This window comes from Leptonychotes weddellii, chromosome 7 (genome assembly GCF_054177405.1).
Source record: "Leptonychotes weddellii isolate Sample4059 chromosome 7, ASM5417740v2, whole genome shotgun sequence".
Lineage (NCBI taxonomy): Eukaryota > Metazoa > Chordata > Mammalia > Carnivora > Phocidae > Leptonychotes > Leptonychotes weddellii.
This window is the reverse complement of record NC_138375.1, coordinates 73,756,815-73,779,738: the sequence shown is the minus strand read 5'-3', so window position 1 is coordinate 73,779,738 and position 22,924 is coordinate 73,756,815. Positions and strand designations below refer to the sequence as shown.

Below are 22,924 nucleotides of genomic sequence, written 5' to 3'. Positions count from 1 at the left end.
TGTACTTTATAGCCACACACCATTCCTGAGCATAGCCTCAAACACAGATTATTTTTATTTTTACTCCTTTATTGTAGGAGAGAAAGACATACTTAGCTAGTCTGAGGGGTAATGTTTATAGCAGCGTTTTCTATTTTTGTGGCAGTTTCCTTCAGGCCCTTGCTTTGTTGACTTTATTTCTCACCCCAGAACTTGATTTAGTGGTCTCCTAGACCAAGCAGGGCTAAATGCAGGTTGCCTGTGCTTAACAGGACTCTTGGAGTATGTATGGATATGGCATAAATTCCTGTTTAACTTTTTGTCAATATTCTGCTTTCCTCTTCTTATTTCATTCCTTTCAGGCTTTTAGCCTCTGAAACAAAAAATAATCCTGTCTTGGAGACTGATGTCATCTTCTCTACCCACTTTTCTGAGGCAAGTGCAAAGGTTTTGAAGGAACTTTTTTTTAACTGTCGAAAAAGGTACTCATTGGTGACCCATCTTTTTTGATAATTATATTGATTAATTATTTTAATTGTATTTGATATTGTATTTCAGATGTCTTTTCTATTTATATTGGATGCTAAATTTCTTTTTTTAAAAATAAAAAATTATTTTTATGAATATTTTTGAGTATAGTTGACACACACTGTTACATTAGTTTCAGATGTGCAACATAGTGATTCAACATCTCTATACGTTATGTTAGGTTCACCACGAGTGTAGCTACCATCTGTCACCATACAACGCTATTGCAGTATCTATGGACTATATTCCCTATGCTATGCCTTTTATTCCCGTGACTTACTCATTCCATAACTGAAAGCTTGTATCTCCCACTCCCCCTCACCCATTTTGCCCATCCCCCCACCCCTTGTTCTCTGGTAACTGTCAGTTTGAAGGGACTTTTTGATTTGATTTTTAGGAAGTTATTTACCAAACACATACTCAGATATCTGAACCCATCTAGAAGCTGATTTGTCCCAGCCTCTTGAATTTCAAAATCTGCATTCATTCATTTCACAGTTACAATTTTAGGTACATACTGTGTGACAGGGTAGGGTTATATCTGTTAGAAATAACCTTGGCAGAGTGAAAAATACTGCACAGAGGCCCTTGGACCACTCCTCAGGACCTTTGACGTGGCAAAAAGGGGGTGGAGAGGACAAAGTCGACAAGCCTGGGATTGCTGAATGTTCCCACCTCTAAAAACAGTCAAATAGCCCCTGCAGCCTTTTGTCTGCCTTCCAGCCTCTGGGTTGCTGCATGGGGCTTTAAATCCCTGGGCTGAGGGACGCCTGGGTGGCTCAGGTGTTAAGTGTCTGCCTTCAGCTCGGGTCATGATCCCAGGGTCCTGGGATTGAGCCCCACATTGGGCTCCCTGCTCCACGGGAAGCCTGCTTCTCCCTCTCTCACTCCCCCTGCTTGTGTTCCCTCTCGCTGTGTCTCTCTCTGTCAAATAAATAAATCTTTAAATCCCTGGGCTGAGCTTTCTTGACCTTTGCTCATTTGGGGTCTCCACAGCTCCAGAAGCTGGAGCATTTACATATAACCCATACCTGGGCCCTGGTCTCAGCTCTATCAACTAGCTATGTGACCTCATCCTGGCTAGGAGTTGCTCTTGGTCATTTACTCTGATGCAAAAAGGAGAGGGACTCTTTAGGACTAGTGTTAACCATGCTTAAGAGAAGAAGTAGAGGTAGAACTTCTTTGTAGCTCCCTTTTGGAAACAGCTGTCCAGTAACAGGGGGCCCCCAGTCACACCAGTTGTTACACAGTGACGGTTTCAGTGATATGTATGTATCTGGGCCCTGCCCCTGACCAATTAAATAAATTATGGGAGTGGAACTTGAGAATAAGTATTTTTTTTTTAAAGATTTTATTTATTTATTTGAGAGAGAGAGAATGAGAGAGAGAGAACACATGAGAGGGGATAGGGTCAGAGGACGAAGCAGACTCCCTGCCAAGCAGGGAGCCCGATGCGGGACTCGATTCCGGGACTCCAGGATCATGACCTGAGCCGAAGGCAGTCGCTTAACCAACTGAGCCACCCAGGCGCCCGAGAATTAAGTATTTTTGAAAAGCTCGCCACCTAATATGCTGCTGGTATTAAAAACCAATGGTAATGAAAGTATCAGGCCTTGAGAGGGACAGATGTAGGTGTGAAAACCAGAATTTACCACTTAATAATTGTAAATCCATGAGTCTCTCTGTGCCTTAGTTTACTTATCTGTAAAATGGGGACAAAATTTTACCTTCTTCAAGGGTAGCTATTGTAGCAGATAGTAGATCCTCAACGAATAGTCGTTATTGAGATAAGGCTATGGGTATTCTGTCTGATATGATAGGCATTAGCCATATGTGAGTATTTAAATTAAAATTAGATAAAGTTAAAAATGTGTCCCTAAGTCCCACTAGCCATATTTCAAGTGTTCAACAGCCACATATGACTGGTAGCTACCATATTGGGTAGCACAAATGTCAAACATTTCCTTCATTGCAGAAAGTTCTGTAGACTGGAAAACACTCGTTTGTAAGATCTGCTTCAGTAAGACCTAACTTTATGCAGAGAAATGTCCATTTAAACTGTCATGGAAAACCTTCTATATTTGTTTCTGTTAGATAAATAGCAGGGCTTTTGGCTTGAGCAGAGAAGTGAAGGAAATCCAGGAACCACCTCTTCTTTGGAAACTTTTCTCATGTTCCTATATACCTGTAAATGAGTTTACCTCAAGTAAACAAACAAGTGGGAACATCCAATCAATTGTTCAAATAATGATGTCTCCTCCCCTACTTACCCCCTTCAGTTCTGAGGCCACACTTAAGCATTTAGTCCACTTTTGAAGTAGAATATTAACTTTTTCCTGCCCTATTTTTTGGTACCACAGGCACTATCAGCAAAGCTGCTTGTGTGTGTGTGTGTGTGTATGTTTGCTGGAAGGTGGAAGAAGAAGGGGCAGTAGCAGGGAAGAAAGAGCGGACATTGGTAAGGGAATATCTGTCAGTGGGAAAACAAAGGCCACAGATAGGATGTGTTTTATGACTTTATTATCAGGAATGTTTATTTCAGGTATTTTGATATCTCTTCTAAAAATTCTTTAGTGTCATTTTTATTTATCCATAGTAGGTAAGAGCACAGACTCTGAAATCAGACCTCCCTCTTCTCTGTTCAAACCATATTCCAGTATGAACTAGCTGAGTGACCTTGGGCAGATTACTTAATCTAAGGCTGTTTTTCCATCTGCAAAATGAAGATAAATGTTAGTATTTACACCTCATAGTATTATCAGAAGGATTCAATGAGAGAATGTATGTAAAGTCCTTAGGATAGAGCATAACACCAGATAAATGATCAATGAATTTAAAAAAATTAGAGAAAAGAAAGAATATATTATTTTATTTTCAGTAAACGAGTGATGTGATACTTTTAATTACAAGTATAAGCTAAGTACGTTCTTCTCAGGAGTTTTAAATCTGTTTTAAAATTTAATGTTCTTATCCCTTTGTCATATCTTTTAGAATGAGCAGAACATTTATAGTTTCTGTGTTACATAAATGTTCCACTTGTGCTACTGTACTTGTTTGGTTAAGCATAGGCCTAGCAGCTTGGGAAGTGTCAAAGTCTGAAAAGCAAATGTATTGTTGATTTGAGGTACCATGTGTTAAAAATTGCTAATACAACTAAGCGGTCTTAAAAACAAGGAAAGTCATGGTTCTTGATGGAAAAGGACTGCAACCTACCTCTTAAACTCACTTTATATTTGTTTTGTCTTCCTGCAATAATGTTTTTGTTAGCAAAGTTACTTTATTATTTTTTTAAATCCAAAAACATGGCATGTCTTTAGGGTATTTTATTATTTAGATGTTTCACACTCTTTTGTTTTGTTATGCAGTGTGACAGTGTGACATACCTAAAAACTCACTCCCCAGTGAGTGGAAAGTGCTATCATTTATTTTTAGTAAGGAAGCTGTATTGGTTCATATAGCTGTTTTCCCAGCTGAAATAACATAGCAGATTGGTGCTGTTTGAACACTGTTAATTGTTGAAAGTTCTTAAACTAGTAAATAGGCCTGATTAGCTGGAATCCAAACAGTAACCCAAACAGACCAGACCACTTTTGATAAGATAAACACTCTACTAACCTTTAACATTACCTCTAGATTATCTTCCCGTGGTATGAAATGTTAAACTAAAAACTTTTTTTTTTCTATTTAGAAAGACATCAGGAAAAATTGTTTGGGATTTTAAAACCAGGTTAAAAGTCATTATGTTCAGTGTATGATTTAGTAGATAATTAATCAGCAATGCTAGTACTCTATCATTAGCTCATGAGAGTTGAACAGTAAAGGTGGACTAGTTATAATAGAAAGTCCTGATGCAGAAGATCACATTGTACTTTGTCATTTCTGTTTGGACAACTACAAACAAACATTAGTAACTGTAACAAGCGAACAAGGAGCTTTTTAACTAGGCATCTTAAATCTCATATCTGGAAAGGTTTTTAGAATAAAACTCCACTTTTATTCAGCATTCATTGGAAACACAACTCTAAAATTCATTTTCCAGGTTCTAGAGCATTCATATCAAAATGAAGTTTGTTTGAGGCTAATAATTTAAAAAGTATTTTAATTAAATATTGCTGATGTGACCCATGCCTATTTCCTTAGCCTTAGAAATAATATAAATTTCCTTACCAATGAAGTACAGAGGGTGAACCAGTTTTCTAAATTTTCCAGCTCAGAAATTCAAAAATAAGGTAAATTTTTATAAGATTAAAAAAGATCTTATTGTTTTCTTGGCTCACTTTTGAAAAAATAGCAAGCAGGCAGAAGAAAAAGAAAATATCTATAGTTCCACTAGCCATCATTAAGAATATGGTATATTAATTTCTAGGCTTTTCTTCTATACTTAAAAAAATATTAGAGTCGAGCTCACACAGCATGTACATTTGCTTAATATTATAGGATTACTAAAGCTTGTGGCTGTGTGAATATAAGAATTTCTTATTGGACATTTAAGTAGTATCAGTTTTTTTCTTTTCTTTTTTTTTTTTTTAAAGATTTTATTTATTTATTCATGAGAGATAGAGAGAGAGAGGCAGAGGCAGAGGGAGAAGCAGGCTCCCCGCGGAGCAGGGAGCCCGATGTGGGACTCGATCCCAGGACCCTGGGATCATGACCTGAGCTGAAGGCAGACGCTTAACTGACTGAGCCACCCAGGTGTCCCAGTTTTTTTCATATTATAAATAACACTTTGGTGGAAATCTTTGTGCATAAGGGTCACTCTTCCCTCTGACTCTATTCAGCATTATTTCCATAGGGCAGAGTCTCAGAAGTGGGATTACTTGGTCGAAGTTATGAATAATTTTAAGGCTCATATGCATTTGCTTTCCAAAAGAGTTAGTTAAAACTATATTACCATTAAAAATATATTAATTACTCTATAGAATTATGCCCATTTTACAACATCGTGGATAACACTGAATAATTTTACTAAGATTTTAATATGATTCTCTTGTGTTTGATCTCTTAAGAGTTTGGAATTTTAACTAAGTATGAAGTCATAATTTCACATAGTCAAATTCATTTGACACAGAGAAAAGCTCTCTTTCATGATCATAGACTGTAGGTCTGCTAATTGGTGGTGAACTTTAAGATTGCAGATTGGTTTAACACAGATTGTGATTAAGTTTTTAGTCTAAGGGTATTTGAAGGATAACAATATAAATTATTTTCCCTTTATACCTTAAAAAAGTATCTGAGGCAATGTTAGATTTTGCTTTCAGTGGCTGAATTAGATCTTACTGAGCTGACATTTTCTAGGTTATAACTATAGACTCTGGAATATGTAAATAATAATAACAATAAAAAGCAGCTACTTGAAGGTCTAGGAGAGTGGACAGATCCTGGTGAGAAATTCATGCCTGGAGGAGGCGAGGGAGATTAAAGACTTATTTAAATAAGTAGAGAGATAAACCATATTTACGGATTGGAAAACTAAGTTATTAAGATGGCAATTCTTTTGAATTGATATATAGAGTCATTACGATCCCAATGAAAATGCTAGCTGCCTTTTAAAAAAGAAAATTGACTTCATGGTTAACCTTATTAGTGATGCCATGTGGATAGCAGATATCTCCTGACATTATGTGGTGAGAAGTATACCGAAGCTCTGTGGCATTCTTTCTGAAAACCCATGAGTACAGTCTAATCATGAGAAAAATATCACATAAACCAAATTAGGGGACATTTTACAAAATACCTGACTAGTATTCCTCAAGACCATTAAAGTCATGCATGAAAAACAAGGAAAGGTTGAAAACTGTCACAGACTAGAGAAGAGAGGGAAAATATGATTAAATGCAATGTGGTATTCTAGATTGGATCCTGGAACAGAGAAAGGACACTCATTTAAAAACTGGGGAAATCCAAATTAGGCTGTTAGTTAATAGCAATGTACCAATGTTGGTCTCCTAGTTTTGACAGATGTAGCACAGTAATGTAAGATGGTAACATTGGGAAACAGAAACTGGGTGAACAGTATATGGGAACTCTCCATACTATCTTTGCACATTTTCTGCAAATCTAAAATTATTCAAAAATAAAAAGTTTATTAAAGAAAATAAGAAACTGACAAGCTTATTTTAAAGATTTTATTTATTTGAAGGAGAGAGACAGAAAGCGAGAGAGAGAGAAAGAAAGTGAGCGTAAGTAGGGGGGATGGGTAGAGGGAAAAGGAGAAGTAGGCTCCTTGCTAAGTGGGGAGCTCAATGTGGGGCTTGATCCCAGGACCCTGGGATCATGACCTGAGCCAAAGGCAGATGTTTAACCGAATGAGCCACCCAGGTGCCCCAAGATTAATTGATTTTCCTTCCCCCTCTCATGCTCTCTCTCATTCTCTCTCTCTCTCAAATAAATAAATAAAATCTTTTTTAAAAAAGGAACTTCTATTTCATAGTTATTTCTATGAATCCTCTGTCTCTTCCGTCAAACTGTTAGCATCCTGAGGGCAAGGTAACTGAACTGAATAAGCACTCCATAAAAATATGAATGAGCTGCTTGCAAAGGGCCCATATTTTCCTGCTGTGAATGGAAGGGCTGGGACAAATATGCTAAAATGTACTAAGGGCTTTGGGGAGAGTTTTTGTTGGAGATTGGAGGAGGGGAGGAAAGTAAGAATTTTAAAAATAGGGGAGTAGAGGGACACCTGGATGGCTCAGTCTGTTAAGCGTCTGCCTTGGGCTCAGGTCATGGTCCCAGGGTCCTGGGATCCAGTCCCACATTGGGCTCCTTGCTTGGTGGGGAGTCTGTTCCTCCCTCTGCCTGCTGCTCCCCCTGCTTGTAAGCATGTAATATATGTGGTCTCTTGTGTCTGGCTTCTTTCTCTTTGCATAATGTTTTTGAGGTTTATGTGTGATGTAGCATGTGTTTTTAGTTCTTACTTTTTATTGTCAAAATAGTATTCCATTATATGGATGTATCACACTTAGTATATCCATTTACTGGTTGATTGACATTCAAGTTGTTTCCGGTTTGGGACTATTATCAACATTTCTCTATTCTGCAATGAAAATTTCCATACCAGTCATGGTTTAGACATATGTTTAAATTTTTCTTATGTCTATATCTAGGAGTGGAATCGCTGGGTCATTTGGTAGTTTTATGTTTAGTTTTTTGAGAAACTTCCAAACTGTTTTTCAGTGTCTGCAGCATTTTATATTGTCACTAGCAATGTGTGAGGGGTCCCATTTCTCCACATCCTAACCAACATTTGTTACTGTCTGCCTTATTTATTACAACCATTCTAATAGGTGTGAAATGGTATCTCATTCTTATTTAAGTTTACATTTTCCTAATCACTACAGATGTTGAACATCTTTTCATGACTTTATTAGCCATTAACCATTTGTATATCTTCTTTACAGTGAAATATCAACTCATATATCTTACCCAGTTTTAAACTGGGCTGTCTTTTGGGGCTTCTGGGTGGCTCAGTTGGTTAAGTGTCCAACTCCTGGTTTCGGCTCAGGCCATGATCTAGAGGTCATCAGATTGAGCCCTGCTTAGGGCTCCATGATGAGAGTGGAGCCTGCTGGGAAATTCTCTCTCCCCTCTCCCTCTGCCCCTTCCCCACCCCACTCATGTGTACACACTCTTTCTCTCAAAAAAATTTGGGTTGTCTTTTTATTATTGAGTTGTAAGAGTTATTTGTATATTTTTGGATATAAATCTGCATTAGATACGTGTTTTGTAAATATTTTCTCATAGTCTGTTCCTTGTCGTTTTTATTTTCTTAAAGCTGTCTTTTGTAGTGCAGAAGTTTTAAAGTTTGTTAAGGTCCAATTTATTAATTTTTTCTTTTATGGAATATGCTTTTGGTGTCATATCTAAAAAATTTTCCCTTACTTAAGGTCCCAGAGATTTCCTCCTATATTTTTTCTATGTAGCTCTTACATTTAAGTCTGTGATCCATTTGAGTTAATTTTTATATATGATGTGAGGTAAGGGTCTAAGTTCATCACTGGGCATGTGGATATCTAGTTGTCCTTACTTGTCTTATAAACTGACCTCTATTGAGTGCTTGGCTTTAGGGTAAGCATTGGTGATACAAAAATGAATAATATGATTTCCAATTCCAAGTATAGTCTAGGGAGGAATATAACATAACCAAGGAGTATAGAACAGAGGAAAACATCAACTCAAGATCTGGGGAATTCAAGAAGAATGACTCCGAGGTAAAATGAAGGAGGTGGCTTTGGTGTCCTCAGGGAAAAGACCTGTACATATTAGGCCAGTCTAGTGTAATGATTTCAGCTTCTTTGGTCTCTTAACACACTAGTTTGTCACTATCTATTTTAAGGTATATCTCCAAAAATTTATGATTAATGAAGAGTTCAAATACAGATGTGTTTGCTAATTATTTCTTTGAAAAGCACTTGATATTCTTAGAGTCGGGGCTATAGGGAGTGATATCTTAGAATTCAACACATCTCAGGTTATACTCTGAGAACATGTTTCCCATGTGGACATTATTTTAAAAAATGTTCAAAAATTCCGGTTTAGTGGATGAACATTAGATTAGGAATCAAGAGAGTTATTCTGGGACTAACACTAATGGCTTTGCGTTATTGGATCATCACTTAACTTCTGAGACCTTCAGTTTTCTCCCAGTTTAAAGTAGCAGTTAATTTTCAAGCTCTTTACCTTGGAATGTTCTATATGTTCATTTAGTTAACGTTTATTGAGTACTCACTTTGTGCCAGGCACAGGTAGATGAAGGTAAGGTAAGACGAAGAAGCCAGATGCTTTTATAGAGAGAAATGAGAAAACAAATCATTAGAAAATAATGCTGCACATTTTATGTTACTTCTATGATTTCCCTGGTCTAGAAGTGCGTATCTCTTCTGATCTGTGAGTTAACTGGGGAAGATAAAACAAGAAGGAAAATGACTCCAAAGATCAGCTTACAGAATGTGCTCTGTAGGAGAGAATTTACATGTTAGACATGTGACAGAGGAGTTCCAGCCTATATAATTGCAACCTACCTTCGGACAATGATATTTCTTCACACTGTGGTAAAAAAGTGTATTTATTTCGCTAAGTGAAAGGGAAAGGTATATAACACTCGGGACTATATAAAGAACTTGGTAGCTATTGGGTATATAATTCTCTTTATTGTATTGAAGATTATAATGGATATTTCTTATACTTCAAGTGTTCCTAAAAAGCAAACCTATAGTATGAGACATTTTGTTAAGAAGTATTTTAATGTAGTACAAGAATATGAATGTGATATAAATCAACTTCATGCCCCTATTTTCAAGACTTGTCTTTCAGCTTCTGAGTTACATTCTTCAGTACATTTTCTGAACTTCCTTTTATAACTACAGTACCTTCAGACTTGAGCCTAAATTATCTAATAGTCTTTTGTGTAATGTACAGACATGAAACCTCTGACTTTTGAAAAGTTTTTCAGATTAGGGATGTCTGTGCTCCTTTGGCTTGAGTTTATCATCCTATTCCCTATTCTCCGATTTACCACCACACACATGCATGTTTTCTCTTTTTGACAGTAGATAGTCTGGGGCCGCTTGTATGTGAATAGTGGAACTATTTGCAAAATTATAAAAAAAATAAGCTAATGTTCCATTCCATTCATGTAACTTTATAATCTTTACTTGGCAGATGTACCATTTAGGGACAACCATAGTTCAAGTGTACTTAGATATGCCTTAACTATGCATTGTGTTTTGAAAAGACCTTGCCTTTGTATCGGTCAGGATGCTGGTTGGTTGCAACAGAAAGAAATTCAACTCTAACTCAAGCAAAAAGAGAATTTATTAGCTCTTTTAACTAGAAAATCCCAGTGTGGAAGTGGCCTTACCACAGCTGAATCCTGGGACTCAACAGATTTCTGGGCTCTCTGGACTTCTGTCACTCAATTCAGTATTCCTCAGGGTATTGACATCATTCTCTAGCAGATTTTCTGTGTGTGGTAGGCAGTGATGGCCACTGACACTGGCACCTCCAGACTCCTCTGGTCTTTTATAAGTCAAGGTCAGAGGAAGAGAGACTCTTTGGGGTCCATAGACTGCCTCTCATCAGGGGACTCTGATTGGTTCTGCTTGGGTCATGTGTTCATCCCCGTGTACCAATCTGTGAACAGCAGAAGGTATAAAGATTGACTAGCCCAGGAGCTGTCCCAGCTCGTGAAGTCAGGTCAGAGTAAGGCCCTCTGATTGACAAATTCTCCAGAGCCACATGGGGTAAAAGAAGAGCAAGTCCCTAGTGGATGCCAGGAAGACACAAACAACAGATGTCCACTACATTTGGTAAAGTGTTACTAAACACTTTAAGTGCAAGGAGCCCTGGGTTTCATTTGCCACAAAAACCCAAAGCTGCTACTAATCTTGTTGCAATATGTATTTATCTTTGAAACAATCTCAAATACTTTAGAGATCTATTTAATTCAGAGAGAACTTGATTTTACTTACAGTAATAAAATACCTTTATACTGACTTGATATTCAGTGTCAATTCTTAAAATTAATTTTCAAATCTTATCAGATTTTTATAAATATTCTCATTGTGATTACTTGCACAAACTATGTTTATTTTCAATAAAAATCACAGGCATTTTATTTGAGAGAGATTATTTAAAAGGTAGTTCCTCTTAGATAATTTGGGTGTGTTGATGGTGTTTGGTTACTTAGAGTTTAAAAAAAAAATTGGGGTGGAATTTATTTCAAATCTTTACTTAAAGACTAGAAAAGAGTTTTTAAGGGACCACAGTTATAAGCTTCCAGTAAACCACATTTCCTTTCCTTTTAATTCTCAGATCTTGACCCTGATAAGCTTTCTGATAGGGGAAAATTCCAAAACACACATGAAGGAGAGAATTACATTGAGACGTTTTAAATAGCAAGTCCAAATACAGTAGTCTTTTCTTTTTCATACTCACAAATTAGGACAGCTCCAGCTTTTAAAATAGAGTAAGAAGGGGTGGCACACATACAGAGCAAACCAACATTTAAATATAGCACATTAGAATTCTTTGCATATCAAAGATGAGTTATAAAATGTAAGTTGATTTTGGTTTTAGAAAACGTTCTGGTTGTTGGCCGTGTTGCCATACTCTAGAGCTTTATGGGGTCTGCATCACAGGATGAAAGAAGATTACCAAAAGGCCCTGCTGTATTGTTATCATTAAACCTTTTCAGACTATGTCCAGTGTAGATATATTATATACAGAATTTCTATGTATATGCTTAATTTTAGCAAGAACATATCTTGTTCTTTCAATCTACTGCTCATAAAATTAGAAGCATTATGTAAATGACTTGTTCCTGGGAAATACATACTGAAATATTTAGTGGTAAAGGGAATAATGTCTCCCACTTATTCTCAAATGGTTTAGAACAACAATAATAATCACATGATGTTCTATTATATAAATATTTTATTATTTATTCAGTCAGTCCTATCTTGGTAATTGTATGTGGAGGAGAAAACTGGATAACTTCAACTCAGGCAATTGGGTTTTCTTTAAGTAGTTTTATTATTTGGCCTGAAATGCTATACATTCCAAAGTTTTAGACTGTGTTCCAAAGTCAATATACATGCCATTAGAATTAATAATTGAGTTGACTATACATTCAAAATATTACTTCAAAGGATTTCTGGTAAAATGTGGGAATGGACTTATGAGTAGATTAGAGATTCAACACCATTTTAGCAGATAGAAAGCAAAGACTAAGATGCTAGAACATGAGTCTCCAGTTTGAAAGGGCCCACTGAGTGCCTAGCACTGTGCCTAGCACAGTGAATGAAAAGGGACACTTGTAAAGCAAGTCTTCATAAAATTTCAGCACCGTAGGATTAAAGAGGAAATGCTGGGAGACCATGTCATGTACAATAGCTAATAGAATGGCATAATACATCTCAGCAGAAATTTTGGAAGGTAGAAGACAACAAAGTAATGCCACTAAAATTCTGAGAAAAAGTGCTTTTCAACCTAGAATTCTATATTCAGCCAATCAATCATGATGGTAAAACAGAAAGTTTGATAAGCCAATTTTTAAAAAATTACCTCCTTGGAGTCTTTTCTTAGGAAGTGACTGGAAGATCTATTCCAACAAATTGAGGGTGCAACCCAAGAAAGACAAAAAAGTCCCAACGCCCAAGAAACAGGGTATCCAACTTAGGCGATTGGCAAAGGAAGCTTCAGCTTTACATTGAACCTAGGGGGCTACCAGCTGCAGACTGTAGCAAGAGTATGCAAGTTTCATAATGGAAATAGGGGAAGAAATGAAACGGATGGAATATTGGATTACACTAGACTGCTCAGCAGTTAATTTTGATGGGTCTGTGGTCAATATGTTGGAGCATTTGGAAAAAATTATCAAAATTTCTAATATTGATATTTAGGTATATCGGTATTTACCGATTTAGGTAAATTTAGGTATAAATATATTATTTATATTTAGGTATAAATATATTATTTAGAAACACAGAAGTTAAATAACTAGAAGAAATAGTTACAGGGATAAAAGTGGTTATTGATGGGGAAGAATGCAACTAGATCTGATGAAATTGATTATCAGCTTTTTAGTACTATTTGATCATATTACCAAGTATATCAGTTATGTTGATTAAAAATAAGAATCAAGTGGAAATAAAAGTAATTCAAACTAAAATAAACCATGTAAAGCTGTTAATAATAGGGGAAACTGGGTGTATGGCATATGGGAACTCTTCTTCACAATTTTTCTATGAATCTAAAACTGTTATTCTAAAAGATAGTCTTAAAAATTGAACTGCAGAAACATGAAAGATGAAGGAAAGAAAAGAGTACACTATAATGCATAATATATCATATATTAAGTATAGTACAATAAAATTAATGAACATCAAAATATGCAAAAAATAAAATTTATTTCATTACTAATTTTCAAAACAAGTTATGAAAAATAAAATATTGCATTATTGTTAATAAATCTTGTCTATACATATTTGTCTTACATTTTGAATTATTCAGTATTACCAGTCAATTTATTCTTTTTCATGGAAACTTGTGATTTTTTTATGTAGTGAATGAATATCTCTGTTTAAGTGTAAGTGGTTGAGGGGCGCCTGGGTGGCTCAGTCGGTTAAGCGGCTGCCGTCGGCTCAGGTCATGATCTCAGGGTCCTGGGATCGAGCCCCGCATCTTGGGCTCCCTGCTCAGCTGGAAGCCTGCTTCTCCCTCTCCCACTCCCCCTGCTTGTGTTCCCTCTCTTGTTGTATCTCTCTCTGTCAAATAAATAAATAAAATCTTAAAAAAAAAGATTAAGTGGTTGACATATTTTTTCAATCAGTGGACTAATTAGTTTTGGATTATGATTATTCAAGTTAACCTCTTCACCCCCACTTAAGCATCCCAAACCAGTAAGGGCAGACCACATTAGAAGTTGTGCAGGACTAGTTGGGGTTCGTGTAATGAAAGAACATATCTGACTAGGCCACTTCTTCAAAATCATGCACTATCTATTGTCAGGCATTATTGCTCCCTTTTTCCTCTCCATCAGTTTGGCTAAATGGTAGTTCAGTTTCATAGGGATTAAGTATTTATTTGCTGATCTAGTGGTAGACTGAGTCTTAGAAATCAAGCCCTCTGTTGCCAGGGGTAGGGGTATAACTATCCTGGGGCACCAAAGATGGTGGTATCTCCTGTTGCTGTCATCATAATAGGCACCTAGAACTGAAAGTGTAAACTCCAGGATGGTGATATTGACCCTGAAGCAAAACCAAGATGGGCATAAAGTGCTTGGACTGAGGTTGGTAGCATGTTTTAGGTCAGGTTTACTAATTTACTTATTACTTTCTATACTTTTAAAATCCCTTTTTATATTCCAAGAACTAGACATTGTAGGAAACTCCTCGTACCTTGTTTTCTCTCAGTAGATCCAGCAAATGAAAATGACAGCCCTGCAATAGCTAAATATCTAAGCTAAAACATATTTTAAAAGCTGTAATTGGTATAATAACCTGTAATTTTCTTTTCTTTTTTGGCATCACACATTTCGTATCTTGCATTTCCAGTTTCCCTCAATCACATAATTATCTGATATTCTTGTGGATTTTAAGAGGTGGTTTTGGTGTCATATTCTTCAATTAATTGACCAGTTTGCTTGCATTAAGTGTAATCTCTTGTGCTTTGACTTCCTGCCTATGGGACATTTGAGTTTAGTAGAACCTTTGGAGGCTTTTTTCCTGATTTGTTGAATTTAATACTAGTTCCTGGTCCAAGTGAGAAATGCCAGAGGCAGTACAAAGAATATTCTGTGTACTTGCAGCTTAAGCTTCCCTAAAAGTAATGCTATTTCTGAGTGCAAGATTGGATTGACTACCTTGGTTCTGTTTATTTTCATTGTGTGAATAATGGCGATAAACTTATTTTCTTTGGCCATTCCGTTGACTTTTGAACTTGGTTACAGCTCTTTTGTGGACTGTTTGAGACTGAATGTGACTTGTCAAGATTCTTACATTGAAGTGCTACCCCCACCAATGTGATTGTATTTGGAGGTGGGGCTTTTGGGAGAATAGATGAGGTTGTAAGTGTGGTACTCCCATGATGGAATTAATACCCTTATAAAAAGAGGAAAAGACATGAGAGCTATCTCTCTCTCCATGAGCACACAGTAAGGAAAGGCCATTGTGGGCACACTTCTCAGACTGCTGTCTACAAGCCAGGAAGAGAGCACTCGGGAAGAATCAACTCTGCTGGCACCTTGATCTTGGACTTCCCGGTTTCCAGAACTGTGAGAAATAAATATCTGTTGTTTAAGCCACAGATCAGTTTATGGCATTTTGTTATAGCAGCAACCTGGCTGTCTAAGATATAGGCCTTTTCCAGGTTTTGGATTCAATACAAAAAGAAGAGGGCAATTAAAACTTAACCAGTATTGAGCATATGGAGGTGATAATAATTCTACTTCCTTAATCCTCCTGGAATCATACTTTAAAATCAAATATAAAAATAGACTATTTTTGGAGACAATATCTTTATGTTTGTAAGCATTTTATTTATCCTTTCATTTGGCCATGTCCAGCATTTTTTTTTTTTTTGGTCAGCAATCTAGATGAGTACTGTAATGTAAATATCTTATTTTTCCTTTCTACAGTGTCCATCCCCCTACAACCTGATTATAGTGCCTTGTTTTCCTTGGGAAATCACCTTTCCCCGTTTTTACTCCCCAGTCCATGGGATTGAAGGGAGGCTTACTTCATCCATGGCTCCAGGAGTGAATGTGATATTCAGATGAGGAAAATCAGAGAACTACATCTCCTGACCACACTGATTGGTTCTGATATGGACATATGATTCATTTCAAGCCAATGAGAGATAGGTTTAAGTCTTTTGCTGAAACATTGGGACAAAGGCTGAAGTCCATAAAGAGGAAAATGATGTTGAGAGAGGAAGAGTACCCAGGTGGTATCATTTGATTACCTGGACTCTGTTGTATCTGAATCTACCCTGGACTTTTTGATCATGTAAGCCAATACTTTCCTCTTTGGCTTAGTCAGTTTTAATTGAATCTTTTCTAATTATAACCAAAAGAGTGCTAAAAAACATTATTACCAAATTCACAGACAGTAAGAAGCATGAAGAAATAGAGAATATATTAGAATATATTACAGAGTGAAAATCCAGAAAGATCTTAGCTAAAAAGAAGAGTAGCAACTAGTAAGATACAATGTAGTAGTGATAAATATAAAGTCCTATGTTTGCTCCAGATCATCAGCTGAGCAGAATGAGGGTGAGGCTGACATGGATAAATACGAAAAAGATTTAGTCATTTTAGTGAATTGTCAGCTCAGTCACCATTATTAGTATGAGAAAACTATCAAAAATATGTGTGTTCTATTCCATTAATCTATTTACCTATCCTCTTTTTTTTTTTTTGAAGATTCTATTTATTTATTTGGCAGAGAGAGACAGCCAGAGAGGGAACACAAGCAGGGGGAGTGGGAGAGGGAGAAGCAGGCTACCGATTGAGCAGGGAACCCGATGTGGGGCTCCATCCCAGGACCCTGAGATCATGACCTGAGCCGAAGGCAGACACTTAACGACTGAGCCACCCAGGTGCCCCCTATTCACCTATCCTTATGCCCATGCCACAGTGTACCCTATTGTCTTAATGGCTATAGCTATACTGTAAGTCTCAAAAATTAGGTAGTGTGACTCTGCCAACTTTGTTCTTCTAGACTGTTGGCTATTCTATGTCCTCTATATAAATAAAATATTGTGAGTTTCCCCAAATTAAAAAGAATTAGTTAAGAATTGTATAATTTTTCAAGCTAGTAGGACTAGTGAATTATAAATCATTTTTAATGCCATTGTCACTTGAACTGGTTAAAAAAATAATACTCATTATACTTTAACAGTCCTTTGGGAAAATAGATATTGAATTATGCCAGGTCTTCAGAAACACATACTGAAGATGAAAAGGCCGTGTATTTTTATCTTTATAAACATAGTATATTTATGGAGAAATACATAAGAAACTACTAACAGTATTTTGCTCCGGCGGGCAGGTGGATTGGGTATCTGGTAAAGGACAGAGATTTTTTTGTATACCCTTGAAATCTTTTAAGTTAAAAAAGCTAATAAAATTTTTCAAAATAAAAATGTAGTATACACTTTCATTATTCATGTATGTTTGATATCTATCTCTAAATCATAATTCCCTTGTATGCATGAAATCTGTTCTGATTTATGATTGTGGGTTCTGTTTGTAGTTAATGTCACTGCAGTTTTCCCTCTTTATTTCCTGGCTCAGCCCATCATGTGGACTCTAAGGAGCTTTAATCAATCTAGTAGATTCTGCATTTAACAAATTCTTTGATGTACCTCTTAAGATTTTTATGATTGTTCTTTACCCCCAAATAAATAATAAATATATGTTAGGACTTATAGTTCTTTTTTAGTGCTTCTTGTTTTTGCTCAACTTAATTTACAGTTTCTCGTGTATCTTGACTGTACTTAATTTATCCAGGCCTCAGTTGCTTAATCTGTAAAATGTGTTGGCTAAAGTGTGGTCCAAAGTCTCTTCTGGTCCCGTGAGTTCATAAGTTTGTCTTCCATTTCATTTCATTCGATTCCATTCATGATCCAGATGAACGGGGATGACATAATCGTCGAGACAAGATATCACATTCATAGAGTATTCAAGCTTCAGGAAAGTTATGCCTGCTTTTTGCTACTCCTTAGACCTGTGATTCCACAGTTCTAGTTTTAGAATATTCAGGATGTCTGTAGTTACTAACAGGTGTGATAGATTGAATCATGGACCCCTCCCTGCATCTGCACTCCTGCCCTGGCTTCCTTGTGGGCATAGGGTACTTCCTCAGTTCTTTATTTGCTCTGGCTAATGACATATGAGCAGCAATTGTGTCATTTTTCAGCCTAAGACTTAAGAGGGCTTGTATGCTTCCACTAGTCATCTTGTGCTTCTGTTTCTGCTGGCTCAAGGAGAATGAGAGACATGGGGAGCAGAACTACAGATCTGAATTAGAAGCAGAGGCTGTCCATAGAGCCCAGTTTGGATCAGCTGTCTCAGCTGACCTGTGGATCTTCAATAATAAATAATTATTAAGTCTTGGTGTTGTCTGTGACACAGCATTTTTGTGATACAATAGGTACAATTGACTTTTATCAAAGTGTATTTTTAAATAGGAAACACATTCACATGGTTCAAAAATAAAAATATAAAAAGGCATATAGTGAAATGTTTTGCTCCATGCCCTGTTACTCGTTCACCTGGTTCCTATCCAATGTCCTACCACCACGAGGTACCCACTTGAGGGATGCCTGGATGGCTTAGTTGGTTAAACATCTGCCTTCAGCTCAGGTTATGATTCTGGGGTTCCTGGGATGGAGCCCCATGTCAGGCTCCCTGCTCACTGGGGAGCCTGCTTCTCCCTCTCCCTCTCACCCCCTCTCCCCCGGCTTGTGCTCTCTCTTTCACTCTGACAGATAAATAAATTAAATATTTAATTAAAAAAAAGGTGCCTACTTGATTGGTTTCTTTTGTATCCTTCTAGAGTTTCTTATGTAAATGCAAACAGACAAGAATATATAATCTTGGCCTCCATTTCCACCATTTTACACAGTTTTATGCTTTGCTTTTTCATCTGCTATCTTAGATATATTTGTGTATCACTATATAGAAAGCTTCTTTATTCCTTTTCACAGCTGTATTTCATACCATAATAAAAGAGAATATAGTCTCCTATTGATGGTCACTTGTTTTCTACCTTTTGCTGCAATGTAAGTATATCTGTGGGATACATTCTTAAGAAAAAGAAGATGTATACAGTTGGAATAGCTACTGCCAAAGTGTCTTTCATAGGGGAACACATGAGTTTTAGTTGGTAAGAGATATTGTAAATATCTAACAGCATTTTCCTTTAATCTGCAGGGCCAGTGTAATATTTCACACAGGAAACCATCCTACTGACATTCCAGGAGGACATGAAGTGATATTTTCAGAGAGCTGATGCCTCTATACCAGGAAGTTCCCAGCGCTTTATAGGTATCAGCTTCTTAAATCCTCACAACATCCTGTGAGGTACTGTTACTACCCTCATCTTAAAGATGAGGAGATTGATGTGGAGGGAAGCTGAGTGACTTGCCTCATCTCATTCAGCTAGAAAGCAGTGGAGCTGGGATTCTAACTTAAGTAGACTTACTCCAGGCTAAGACCACTAAACCATAACTTCTCTAAAATTACTTTTAAAATATAGGTATAATTAAACTAATATTAGTATAATATCCTAAAATATTTTTCCTGACATGCCCTGTTTTGATAGCTTTCATAAAAAATAATCTATAAATTGTGTGTGGGGGGTGGGGTGGGGGGGTGTGTATTTGACTGTACCTATGGGAATCTGGTGAATTTCCACTTATCAACCTGAAGATGTATTAAGATATATAAGAAACTGGGACACCTGGGTGGCTCAGTCAGTTAAGCATCTGCTTTTGGCTCAGGTCATGATCTCAGGGTCCTGCTTAGCAGGGAGCTTGCTTCTCCTTCTCCCTCTGCTCCTCCCCCCACTCCCCTGCTTGTGCTCTCTCTCAAATAAATAAAAAATCTTTTTAAAAAAAGATATATAAGAAACCATTATGAACTTGACTCACTTTCAAACTTCTGTGGTTATAACTGTTGGTTGAATTTTTAGAAAATGGGTTTTGGAAAATATGTGTAAGTATCTATAATTTGCTAAGCAGATAACATACCTTTGGCACAATTAAAAATATCACCTCTAATATATATTCATTTAATATTCATATTACTCCTGTAAATTATAGGTATTAATATTCTGATATTACAGATGAGGAAACTGAAGCTCAGAGAAAGGGGTTGGCTTGCTCAGTATCACCCAGATAGTAAGGATGATGATGATAATGAGTAATATTTACTGAGTACTTACTATATACCAGGCACCATTGCTAGGCCCACTTTACATGGACCTATTTAATCTTCACAACAATTCTATGAGCATTTGCTCTTACAGCTTTACAGATGATAAAATAGGATTTAAAGAAATTTAGAAACTTTCTTAAGGCCATATAGCTAGGAAGTGACAGTGTTGGGCACTTAATCCAGGTTTGTTATGATGGTAATTTTGATGCGTCGACTTGGGTAGGCTTCAGTTCCCACTGTAACATCCAGTGAAACACTAGTCTAGGTGTTGCTGTGAAGGTATTTTAAAGTTGTGATTAAAGTCCCTAATCAGATGACTTTAAGTAAGGGAGATTATCCTGGATAATCTACATGGACCTAACTCAGTCATTTGAAAGGCCCGAAGAGCGGAGCTGAAGCTTCCCTGAAGAAGAAATTCTGCCTGAGGACTGCAGCTTCAGCTGCCTGAGAGTTGCAGCCTGCTCTTCCTGATGGTCTGTCCTATGGATTTCAGACGTGCCTAGCTATCCGTCATAATCACACAAACCAATTCTTTACAATAAATTTCTTAATATAAATCTCCTACTAGTTCTCTTTCTCTGGTTGAACCCTGATACGTTTGTCTAAATCCAAAGCTGAAGCACTTGCCAGAATGCTATACTCATTCTTTGTATACAGCAAATTAGAAATTTGAAACCAAGTCCAGAGCTCTGTGCTGCATATACATCGGAACCACACATTACACTTAATTATTCACTGCCTCAGTATAATGAAGTAATAAGCTTTTATATTTTGTACCCTCCAACTTGATAAGCATTTTGAAGGCAGACACCAGATTTAACTTATCTTATTTTTCCTGTACCGTATATCATGCACACAGGACGCACAGCTCTACTGTCAAAATGATTTCTGTCACACTTGTGCACAGGCACGTGGCATTTGCCTTCTTGCTTTTGTACTCTCAATTTGGAGGCCATCGTTATTTTTTTTTCCCTACTTTTCTTTAACTTTTCTGTTTAATTCTTAACTTGCAAGCTTTTAGGAGCTTAGAATTTTAGTCAATGTTGCTGTCCCCTGTCTTATCCAATTATTAGGGTTTGTCATGAGTATGTAAAACCTTAGTGGAAGAAAGAGGTGATAGTCTGTCAGACTGTTGGGTGATGATTTGGCTTAACTGTTTAACCTGTGCTGCAGTCCTTCCTGGGCTGGACCTCTGACAGATATTGACAAGAAAAATTAAAAAAATTTTCAGTTCCCCAGTGAGTATAGTTGGAATAGAAGGAACTTGTTCCTTACTATAGATAAGCCCTAAATCTAAGGTCAAAATGTTATTGAAGAGCAGATCCTAAGACTTAAGTGATTGGTTCCAAAAGATACTTTTATCCTTCTGTATTTGTATTCTGTTTATTTTTTTAAATTTAAATTCAATTAATTAACATATAATGTCTTATTTGTTTCAGGGTACAGGTCTGTGATTCATCAGTCTGATATAATACCAGTGCTCATTACAACACATACCCTCCCCAATGTCCATCACCTAGTTACCCCATCCCTCCACCCCACTCCCCTCCAGCAACCCTTAGTTTGTTTCCTAGAGTTAAGAGTCTCTTATGGTTTGTCTCCCTCTCTGGTTTCATCTTATTTCATTTTTTCTTCTCTTCCTCTATGATCCTCTGCCTTGTTTCTTAAATTCCACTTCTCAGTGATATCATATGGTAATCGTCTTTCTCTGACTGACTTATTTCATGTAGCATAATACCCTTTAGTTCCATCCATGTTGTTGCTAATGGCAATATTTCATTTTTTGATGGCTGAGTGGTATACCTTTGTATATATATATATACCACATCTTCTTTACCCATTCATCTGTCCATGGACATCTGGGCTCTTTCCATAGTTTAGCTATTGTGGACATTGCTGCTATAAACTCTGGGGTGGAGGTGCCCCTTCAGATCCCTACATTTGTATCTTTGGGGTAAATTCCCAGTAGTGCAATTGCTGGGTCATAGGGTAGCTCTATTTTCAACTTTTTGAGGAACCTCCATACTATTATCCAGAGTGGCTCACCAGCTTGCATTCGCACCAACAGTGTAAGAGAGTTCCCCTTTCTCCGCATCCTCACCAACATCTGTCATATCCTGAATGGTTAATTTTAGCCACTCTGACTGGTGTGAGGTGGTATCTCATTGTGATTTTGATTTTGATTTCCCTGATGCCGAGTGATGTGGAGCATTTTTTCATGATTCTGTTGACCATATGTATGTCTTCTTTGAAGAAAGGATGGTTCATGACTTCTGCCCATTTCTCGATTGGATTATTTGTTCTTTGGGTGTTGAATTTGAGAAATTCTTTATAGATTTTGGATACTAGCCCTTTAGCTGATAAGACATTTGCAAATATCTTCTCCCATTCTGTCGGTTGTCTTTAGGTTTTGTCGACTGTTTCCTTTGCTGTGCAAAAGCTTTTTATCTTGATGAAGTCCCAGTGGGTCATTTTTGCCTTTGTTTCCCTTGCTTTGGAGACCTGTCTAGCAAGAAGGTGCTGCAGTCGAGGTCGAACCTCTAGGATTTTGATGGATTCCTGTCTCACATTTAGGTTTTTCATCCATTTTGAGTCATTTTTATGGTGTAAGGAAATGGTCCAGTTTCATTCTTCTGCATGTGGCTGTCCAATTTTCCCAGCACCATTTGTTAAAGAGACTGTCTTTTTTTGCATTGGATGTTCTTTCTTGCTTTGTGAAAGATTAGTTGACCATAAGTTCAGGGTCCATTTCTGGGTTCTCTATTCTGTTCCGTTGATCTGTGTGTCTGTTTTTGTGCCAGTACCATACTGTCTTGATGATCACAGCTTTGTAATTAAGCTTGAAGTCTGGAATTTGATGCCACCAGTTTGGTTTTCTTTTTCAACATTCCTTTGGCTATTCGGGGTCTTTTCTGGTTCCATACAAATTTTAGGATTATTTGTTCCAGCTCTGTGAGAAAAGTGGATGGTATTTTGATA

The 22,924-nt window shown here is 37.0% G+C and overlaps 1 long non-coding RNA gene across 1 annotated transcript in view; it reads left to right on the top strand.

Annotated features, from left to right (window-relative positions):
• Window positions 1–2,834: 2,834 nt before the first annotated feature.
• LOC115938449 (uncharacterized) overlaps window positions 2,835–22,924 on the top strand; it is a 312,799-nt gene continuing 292,709 nt past the window's right edge. The window contains exons 1-2 of the long non-coding RNA XR_014147053.1: window positions 2,835–2,965; window positions 18,941–19,054. This is a non-coding gene — a long non-coding RNA (uncharacterized LOC115938449). The remainder of the gene's footprint in view (window positions 2,966–18,940; window positions 19,055–22,924) is intronic.